The sequence below is a fragment of the Caretta caretta genome, chromosome 1 (assembly GCF_965140235.1).
Source record: "Caretta caretta isolate rCarCar2 chromosome 1, rCarCar1.hap1, whole genome shotgun sequence".
Classification (NCBI taxonomy): Eukaryota; Metazoa; Chordata; order Testudines; family Cheloniidae; genus Caretta; species Caretta caretta.
In genome coordinates this window covers 199,938,439-199,947,913 of record NC_134206.1, presented here as the reverse complement: position 1 = coordinate 199,947,913, position 9,475 = coordinate 199,938,439, and the positions used below count along the sequence as shown (strand labels likewise).

Below are 9,475 nucleotides of genomic sequence, written 5' to 3'. Positions count from 1 at the left end.
AGAAAATCCCTCCACTGTATGCAGATCTGGTAAGGAGAAGAATAGGTATGTGCTGGAGGACATTAGCAAGATTTGGAGAATCTGGCTGGTGATGTCACATAAATCTGTAACCTAAAGCCACACAATTCTCCATGTCCCTATAACTGAGTACAGAGGGGATGCTGATTCTTAATCCACATTCCTACCAACAGACTTCTTGACAACACACTGATGTTTCTTTCAAATGGGAAGGCTCCCTGCTCACATCACAGACAGTTTGTGCCCATCTCAGATATAAAACCAGTGTCAGCAGTCAGGCAAACATTCAGGGAATTAACTGATAGCAGTATCAATATGTAGGATGTATTACTGCACATCTAAAAGCATAACTATCAAATTTGGTATGTCAATGTACTGCTCTTTGAAAGAATCCAAAGAACTACTGAAGTTGTACAAGGATAAAAACTGAAGATAATGGCATTTTTCATTGCTTTGGACTAGAAAGAGGAGTTGGCCAATCACTTCCTTGGAGGCCTTTATAAATTAACATTAATTTGCATGTACACCTGATTATTTAATGAGGTTTATGGCAGCTTCTCATGGTAAAGCCCTTCAAACAGCACAGGGACCTTGATTAGCAAGGATAGGGACTGAAATATTGCCTATGCTTGGCCCATTGATATGTTTAAGCATAAAATATACTAGCTACTCACAGGTACATCAGCATATATAGAGCTGTTGTGGTTATTATGTCTACCTCTTAACATTTTCAAAGATTTTTAGAAACGTAACCACTCCATACAACAGACTGTGAGAAAGGAATCATCTCCATTGTACAGATGGGGAAAGAGCGGCTGAGTTAACCGAATTGCCCAAGGTCATAGAGGGAGTCAGTTTCAGAGATGGAATTAAAATTCAGTGGTACTGGCTCTTGGGTGTGTATTCAGGCCAGTAGACCAGAGTTCTCTTACCTGCCACTGAAGGTAGAACAGTCTCTACAACATGGTCATTTCCTGGAAAAATAGTTAATTGGCACTAGCTATTGCTGTGTATTCATTACCCTTTGGAATTAAATTACTCAGACTAACATGGTTCCAGGATGCCTTAGTGTTGGCGTCAGGATTTTGCCCAGCACAAATAAACTATTTGCATGATAGAAAATGATGACACACACAAGGGTGGAGGATGGTTTCTCTAATTATCCTTGCCGTTTTTACATCCTGCAAATGAGTCTTGAAGCAGGTGGGACAAGTACTAGCCTGCGAAATTCATCTTCAATCACAACCCTTCTGTCATGGAGCTCGATTTTAATCAAACCCACGTTACTGTTAGCTGCTAGAAACGATGTGCTGTGCACACTGCTAAGAGCGCCTCTTGGCTGTATCCGTTACCCTATTAAAGAGAGCGGGCGGGTGAGGTCATATATTTTTACTGGCCCAAGCTGTTGGTGAAAGAGACAGGCTTTGGCGCTTACACAGAGCTCTTCTTCAGGTCTGAAAGGGTGTCTCTCTCCCCAACAGAAGTCGGTGGAATAGAAGCGACTGCCTGCCTCACTTGGTCGCTCTCACATCCCGGGGTCCAGAGGGCTGCACCCACGCCCCCTTCTTACTCTCTCTGTCAGTTTAGCCTCGAGTCGGGGCCTCATTTACGCAACATCCGCTGGCTGCCTTATGGCAAAGCGATCGACCTCTGCAGCGCAGGGTGCTCAGCCGAAAGTCGTTTCTGCTCAAAGCCCTAGAAACCCACGCGGAGACCCCTGTATCGCCGGCCCCTAGCTGGGCTCCGGCGACCGGCTGCGTCGGGCTCCTGCGGGTGTCCGGCCAGTTCAGCGGGGGCGGGGGGCGTCTCCGTTTCCCCTAGCCAGAGACGCGCTCCGAGAAAGCAGCAGTCGCCGCAGCATCTGGCAGGAGGCGGAGCCCGCCTCTGGCCACGCGCCCCGGGCTCCTGGACGCCGTCTCCTGCTTTCGGGGCGCTTGGACGCAGCTCAGCCCGGGCCAGCCAGCAGCGCCCTCGCAGCCCACCCCCAGCATGCGGCGGGCGGCGTGCCCCAGCTAACCCCCCGCCCACGCGTGTGTGCTCCGCAGCCTGGGGGCAGCGAGCGGGGCCGGAGTGCCGCAGCCGGACGGGCACAGTGAGTAACGCGCCAGCGTTGGCGGGGGAAAGGGGTAGCGCTTGGGGCTGGCCCCCGGCGAGCGAGCGAGAGGCCGGGGCCGCGCTGCTGCGGGGTCCGGTGGAGGGAGCTGCGCCCCCGGGGAAGCCGCGGGCAGCGGGGCGGCTCTTCCTGTCGCGCTCTGGTTGCCTGGGGCTGGGCGCCGGGCGGGGCCGGTGTGAACGCGGCTGGGTTCCCCAGCGCCCTTGCGAGGCAGCCCGCCCTGTGGCGCAGGGAGCCGGAGGCGCGCGCGCCCCAGGCAGGCTGCCCCGGGGAGCGCGTTTCGGAGGCGAAGGGGACAGGCGCTGCGCCGAGCTGGCGATGGGAGCGGAGAGGGAAGGCACACGACGGGGCGACGAGGCGGCGGGTGGTGTGTCCCCCAGCGCTGCCCGGCCCCCTCCGTGGCGGCCTGTGTGCGTGTCGCCTGCTTCCCCGCGCTGGCCCCCTTCCTTCCCGGCATGAATTCGGTTCTCCTGGGAGCGGTGTGAACGGGGGCCGCGAACCGATCGCAGGGAGGCGGAGCGGGATTGCGAGCGCGGCATTCGGAGCTGCGGCGGGGGGGGGCTTCCTTCCAAATTCTCTTAATGCCTGCCGAAAAGATCGACTCTGGGTCTGTAATAGGAGCTCCGGAGGCGTTGCCCCTCTTCCTCTGATTTCTGGGAGCAGGAAATACCAAGGCACAGCCGCCTGTTTTTTGTGAAAAGATTCAGTGCGATCGCAAGGAGTAAAACCACTTAGTGCACTTTCGTTCGTGCAGTTCTTTCCTCTCCTACCAGCCGATCCATGTGGCAGCCTCGCTGATCTCTCTATCTATCTACCGTGCAAATTTGTTTGCCAAATTTCAAGTCTGATTTATAAACCGAGAGGACCTGAATATATATATGTGTGTGTCTGTGTGTAAAATAAATAAGTTTTTCTTCTCTCTGGAACAGCCGTGTTAGTCTGTATTCGCAAAAAGAAAAGGAGTACTTGTGGCACCTTAGAGACTAACCAATTTCACGAAAGCTCATGCTCAAATAAATTGGTTAGTCTCTAAGGTGCCACAAGTCCTCCTTTTCTTTCTTCTCTCTGTCTCTTGTTCCTGTTCGGAAAAACCCACGAAGATGAGGAAAACCCTTTATAACAAACTGATTATAGGCACAGTGTTGTAAAATGCAGTCAGCAGAGAAATCTTCCCCACCCCCACCCCCTTAGTTTGATACAATAATCCTAGGTGTTAATTTAAAAATGCCTCAAACAGAAGTGATGTTTTGTCATTGAGTGCCCCTTGTTATCAAAAGAAGGTGTGTTTTTTCCCCCTTACTAAAATATAGTTAACACCAAATGCATTTTAAAACAAACAGTAGTTTACAGCATGCATCTGAAGAAGTGGGTTTTTTACCCACGAAAGCTTATGCCCGGATAAATCTGTTAGTCTTCAAGGTGCCACCGGACTCCTTGTTGTTTTAGTAGTTTACAGGTAATCTTTTGATGAGCTGTTTCTTAAGTATTCTGCAAAGCCAGCTACTTTTTTGTCACTGAAAAAAATCTAAGAAAGTTTCTATTCGTGTGCTGTTATTTGGTGGCTCTGCAGAGTATGATTTGAACGATGTATTTTGGTTTTGACAGTCAATATTCAGATTATAGTTATTTAAAATTATGAGCCCAATCCTGCAGTCTTTATTCAGGCAAAATTTCCAGTGAAATCAGTGGGAGTTTACCTGATTATAGGCCTGAACCAAAACCCACTGAAGTCACAGAGAGTATTTCCATTGACTTTAATGGGGACTGGACTGCTTATATCAACCTGAAGTTTGGTAGCCAAATTGTAAAATCTTAATTTCTTCATACTCTGTCTCTCCCATCTCCCCCACCACACTCCGTATGTCAAGTTTGTAATGCATAAAAATATTTGTCTCTTCACATAGTTACACAGCCATTAGGCAAAGACAGTTTTGTTGGCTGAACATTCAAGACCTTAGCATTGGGATTGTTTCTGTAATGACAGACAGTTGCATTATAGCCAAACTGAATGCAAATAGTAACCAAAGATGTGTATGTATATCAACCTGGAAAACTTCTACAGGTTGATCAATTTGTATTAGATTTCTTATTTGCAGTATAAGGTTATTCTAAGGAGAATACAAAAATTAGGGCTGTGCCTTTTTTATTTTTTGCTTCTTTATGATGCATTAGAAAAGTCAAAATAGCACTTTTTACCTTTTTTGCAGTGCTCAGGTGTCAAAATTTTAACAAGAGCTCCCTCAAAAGTTTTAACATTCTTTAAAGTAGGGGTTCTCAAACTTTTATTGCTGGGCCCCTCTTTGAAAATATTTCAGACTGCGATGATCCCCCACCCTGCTCTTGGTACTAGACATAGTTTTTGCGGCATCAGTGCAGATTTCTACAGAGTTAAGTAACTATACTATGGGTATATTTACACTGGCACAGTTACAGCGCCGGCAGTACACTGCTCAGAGAGTGCTGAAGGGGAAACTGCTGTTGTGTGTTCACGCTGTCAGCTGCTGGCACAATAGCGTGTTTACACTTCCGGCACTTGCAGCGGTATTTTGAGTGGTGCATGCTGAGCAGCTGTCCCACAGAGCATCTCTCCCTGTTCAGTCACTAAGTTGTGTGAAGGTGGAGGGGGCTGCAGGGCATCCTGGGTCCTGACCCAGTGCCCCGTGATGCATTGCTTCACATCCCAGCAATCCCTGTGCTTCTGTCTGCATTTGGCACCATCTTTCAACTGGTTTGTGTACTGTGTCTGCGGGAATGGATCCTGCATTGTTGACCAATATGCTGCTTGCTCTTACTAACATATCAAGAGTGGCAGTGGAGTTATTCCTTAGACTGCAAAGGCAAGAGGAGTGCAATATTGATCTCGCCACGTGTAGTAGCTATGACATGAGATTGCTTGTGGCATTCACGGAGGTGCTGATCACAGTGGATCGCCACTTTTGGGCTCGGGGAAACAAGCACTGAGTGGTGGGATTACATCGTGATGCACGTCTGGGATGACGAGCAGTGACTGCAGAACTTTCATATGAGGAAAGCCATTTCATGGGACTGTGTGAGCTAGCCCAAGCCCTGCGGCGCAAGAACACGAGCATGAAAGCTGCCCTGTCATTGGAGAAACGCATGGCGATTGCACTGTGGAAGCTGGCTACTTCAGACTGCTGCCGATTGGTCACTAACCAGCTCGGAGTGGGAAAATAGAGCATTAGACTCGTGTTGACGGAAGTATGCAAGGCCATTAATCGCATCCTGCTCCAAAAGACCGTGACTCTGGACAACATGCGTGACATTGTGGATGGCTTTGCACAAATGGGCTTCCCTAACTGCAGAGGGGCAATAGATGGCATGTATATTCCAATTCTCGCACCAGACCAACTAGCAACCGAGTGCATTAATTGGAAGGGGTATTTCTCTATGGTTCTCCAGGTGCTTCTGGATCACCATGGGCATTTCACGGACATTAACGCAGGCTGGTCTGGAAAGGTGCATGATACGTGCATCTTTCGGAACACTGGCCTATTCAGGAAGCTGCAAGCAGGGACTTTCTTACCGGACCAGAATATCACCGCAGGGGAAGTCAAAATGCCCATTGTGATCCTGGGAGACCCCCCCCTACCCCTTAATGCTGTGGCTTATGAAGCCATACATGGGGCACCTTGACAGCAGCAAAGAGCTGTTCATCAGCAGGCTAAGCAAGTAGAGAATGACTGTTATGTGCTATTGGCCATTTAAATGACTGATGGTGCTGCCTATGTGGGAGACTGGACCTGACTGGTTACAGTATTCCTGTGCTTATAGCTGCATGCTGTACGCTCCATAATATTTGTGAAGGGAAGGATGAAAACTTCACTCAGGGCTGGACAGCTGATGCTCAGCACCCGAAGGCTGAATTTGAACAGCCAGAGACCGGGGCTATTAGAGGCGTGCAGTGCAGATTCATAAGGATCAGGGATGCTTTGAGGCAGCAATTGGAAGCTGAAATCCACTAATATTTTTGCTGTGCTTGGGAGTGCAGTGTTTGTAATGCTAGGAGGTGATTGTGATTGGTGCAGGTGATGCACTATGAAGGTTTAAGAAAATTGCCTGTTGCTTTGCAGGGCTCTGTTTGCTTTCAATTAATGGAATAAAGATTGCTTTCAAACCAACACAATTTTTTTATTAAAAATCAACAACCGGAGGAGAGAGACAAACCAAAAAACACATCAGCACTGTGGGGGGGATAGGGGAAGGGAGGGTCCCAGGAGGAGGTGAGGTTCTGGGAAGGCTAAAGATTTGTGTATGTCCAGGTATCCTATGCAGCCTTGTCCTCTGGAGTACAATGCAGCGGGTACTGTACTTCAGCAGGGCTAAACTGCAGAGGGATGGGTATTGAGTGCAGTGGGTCCTGGGAGTCTGCAGTTCTGGACTGTGCTGGGTCAGGAGTGGAATGTAGCAGGTAAAGACTGGAGCCAGCAGGTTGATAAGAATGTGTTGGTGGTGTCTGCGGGGCGCATGGGAAAGAGTTTTGTGACAGCAGCTGCAGGGAAGGAGCTGCTCAGTTTGTAGTAGTAGCGCTTGGAATGTGTCCACTTGGTGCTCCGTAACTTTTAAGAGCCACTCCGTGGCTTCATTCTGACGTGCCGCGTTCTCCTTTCAGTGCCCCTTCTTGCTGTCTTGCCACTCCTTCAGTTCTTGTTTTTCTGCCGTGGAAAGCATCATGACATCACACAGAAAGTCCTCTTTAGTTTTTTGTGTCTGGTTTCTAATTGTTATGGCCGGCTGAACCTCTATGCAGAAAGAGGACCTTGGGAGCCCAGCCTCCCTATCTGTGAAGCCAAAATGCAACATTTTAGAGAAGCAGTATTGTTTGCAACACACAGAACACTGATTCAAATACCTGTCACTAACTGGCTGACCCCAGGCAAGCACACATGAGCCAGAGGACCCCCAAAATGGGCACAGGGGCAAGGGAAATCAGTGTTTCAGGACCGTACTGTACACTGGGAATGTGGCTCTTAAGGAGAGCCAGCACTGGGGGTGGGTGAGGGCTTATAATCATTACTGTCCCCACATTTTCCACAGGCTTTGTTCATTATGGAAGATACCTCAGTGCTGAGGTTGAACAGGGACTCAAGCAAGGGTATTCTCCAAGACTGCAGCTTCTGCCCTGGCCCTTATGTGGCTTGCCTGTGTGCAGCAATGGTCCCCCCCTACAGTGATGGCAAAGTTACCCTTGATGGGGCAAGAAATAAAGCAGCTCTGCCAAAAAACCTGCAGCGGCGGACTGCCCAGAATCTCCACAACAGTTTCGTGGAGATCTCTTGAGGCAGATTCCCATGAAGCGAGGAAGTCAATCAACACTCTGTTCCACTGCTCAGATGAGGCATGTGGTGGTATGCGCATTATACAGACACAAACCTGCTTTCGGCAAGCCTCCTGCCCCCAACAACTCACTTCAGCGATTCCCGAAATCAGAGCCACTTACCAGGGGCCTCCTCTCCTTGTTGCGCTTCATCAGGTTCTGACAACTGTGACTGGCTAGGCTCCTCCAGGATAGAGAAGAGCACCTGGTTGCATGCATCTCTAACCTCTGAGTTGTCCTCTGCCTCTGGGTCCCCCTCCACATCCTCATCCAAGATTTTCTCCTCTTGGCTCAGTCCACTCTCAACTGGCATGTGCGTCACCACAGTGGCCTTCACAGTGGAGGTGGGGTCGCCACCGAGTATTGCATCCAGCTCTTTGTAGAACCGACAGCACATGGGTACAGCCCTGGAGCAGCGGTTTGCCTCCCGTGCCCTGTGGTAGGTGTTTCACAGCTCCTTCACTTTGACCCTGCGCTGCAGTGTGTCCCGGTCATGGCCCCTTTCTGTCATACATCGTGAAATCTGTCCTTAGGTATCATAATTCCTATGGCTGGAGCGCAGCTGGGACTGGACAGCCTCCTCTCCCCAAGTGCTGATGAGGTCCAGCAGCTCGGCATTGCTCCAAGTGGGGGATCGCCCGGTGCGTGCAGCAGGCTTGGCCACCTGGAAAGATGCGCTGAGACCACTGCACGCGTCACCGAGCAAACAGGAAGGGGGCTTTCAAAATTTGCAAGGAATTTACGGGGTGGGGCTGACAGTTGGTCACCTGAGGGCAGGGCAATAGTGTTCCAACCGATGACCAGAGAGGTGAGAACAGGCATTGTGGGACACCTCCCGGAGGCCAGTCACAGCGCTGTAATCGACCTGGGTGTCTACATTGGCACTGCAGCGCTGTAGCCCCAGCGTAGAAAGCCGTACGCCTCTCGTCGGGGTGGTTTTTTTATAGCACTGCAGCTGCACAGTTTCTGCGCACTAAGTGGCGTGGCAGCGTGTGCACCTTGGGAGTTACACCGCAGGAAGCTGCTTTACTGTGCAGCAACTTGCCATTGTAGACAAGGCCTATGCTACCCTTACTTCTGCACTGCTGCAGAGCAGGCCAGCTCTGAAGGCAAGGAAAAAGGTGATCTCACAACTTCCCTTACAGTAGCCTCGCCAGCCCCCCTTTTGGGTCAATGTTCCCTCTAATTTTTTCCATCCATGTGCGGAAAGAATTTTGTTTTATGCACCAATATCGAGGTAATGTGTGGCTGTGCACCACCAATAGAAACAAAAAACCTAGATATAATATATATTTTAAAAAAGTTACCATAGGGATAATTACTCCAGCCAGGACATGTTAGGCATTTTAGAACTCAGTACTGAAAGAATTTAAATTTAAGCATAAGAGAGAAATAAAATTATGAAATGCATAGACCAGTCAAAAAACTAAAATAACAGCACTTTGAAAGAATAAAATTACAGAGAATATATGTGCATTGCAGGAAGTACCAAGAAGTAACAACAATAACACAAGTATGCGTTGGGAGGTGAGTGTGAAAGACACAGTGTGAGTGTGTGAGAGACAGAGATGGAGTCTCCGTGTGTGTGCACTGGCTGCTGGGGAAGTATATGAGAGACCGTGTGCTGTCTCTTTAAGTGGAGAGGCACTCTCCACTCTGAAGGCTCGTTCAGACCAAGCAGCCTGATCTAACTCCTGAGCCCTGCTCCCCTGCCCCCGCTCTGCGGAGACTGGGTACATGGGGGGTGGGGGAGGAAGAGGACACAAAAAACCCATTAATTCTTGTCTCTTAACCAGAAGTATTTTCCTGCCTTTTAAAAAAATGCTAGTCAATGAAAACAGTGTTGAGTATGAATTTAAACATTCTCCTGCCTTATGCACAATTTTAGTGTAGAAAAAGCAGGATGTAGAATTGACTAGTGTATTTTCATTGTCCAAGATAAATAGCTGTCAAAGTTCTAAATAACTGGATTAAAAGCTACTGTCTCTTTCCACTTGGTTTCTCTTCCT

At 49.1% G+C, this 9,475-nt stretch overlaps 1 protein-coding gene across 2 annotated transcripts in view; it reads left to right on the top strand.

Annotated features, from left to right (window-relative positions):
* Positions 1 to 1,980: 1,980 nt before the first annotated feature.
* ST3GAL6 (ST3 beta-galactoside alpha-2,3-sialyltransferase 6) overlaps positions 1,981 to 9,475 on the top strand; it is a 96,670-nt gene continuing 89,175 nt past the window's right edge. For both annotated transcript variants that reach the window (XR_012664657.1, XM_048817141.2), the window contains exon 1: positions 1,981 to 2,110. The gene's annotated coding sequence lies outside the window, so the exon portion shown is untranslated. The remainder of the gene's footprint in view (positions 2,111 to 9,475) is intronic.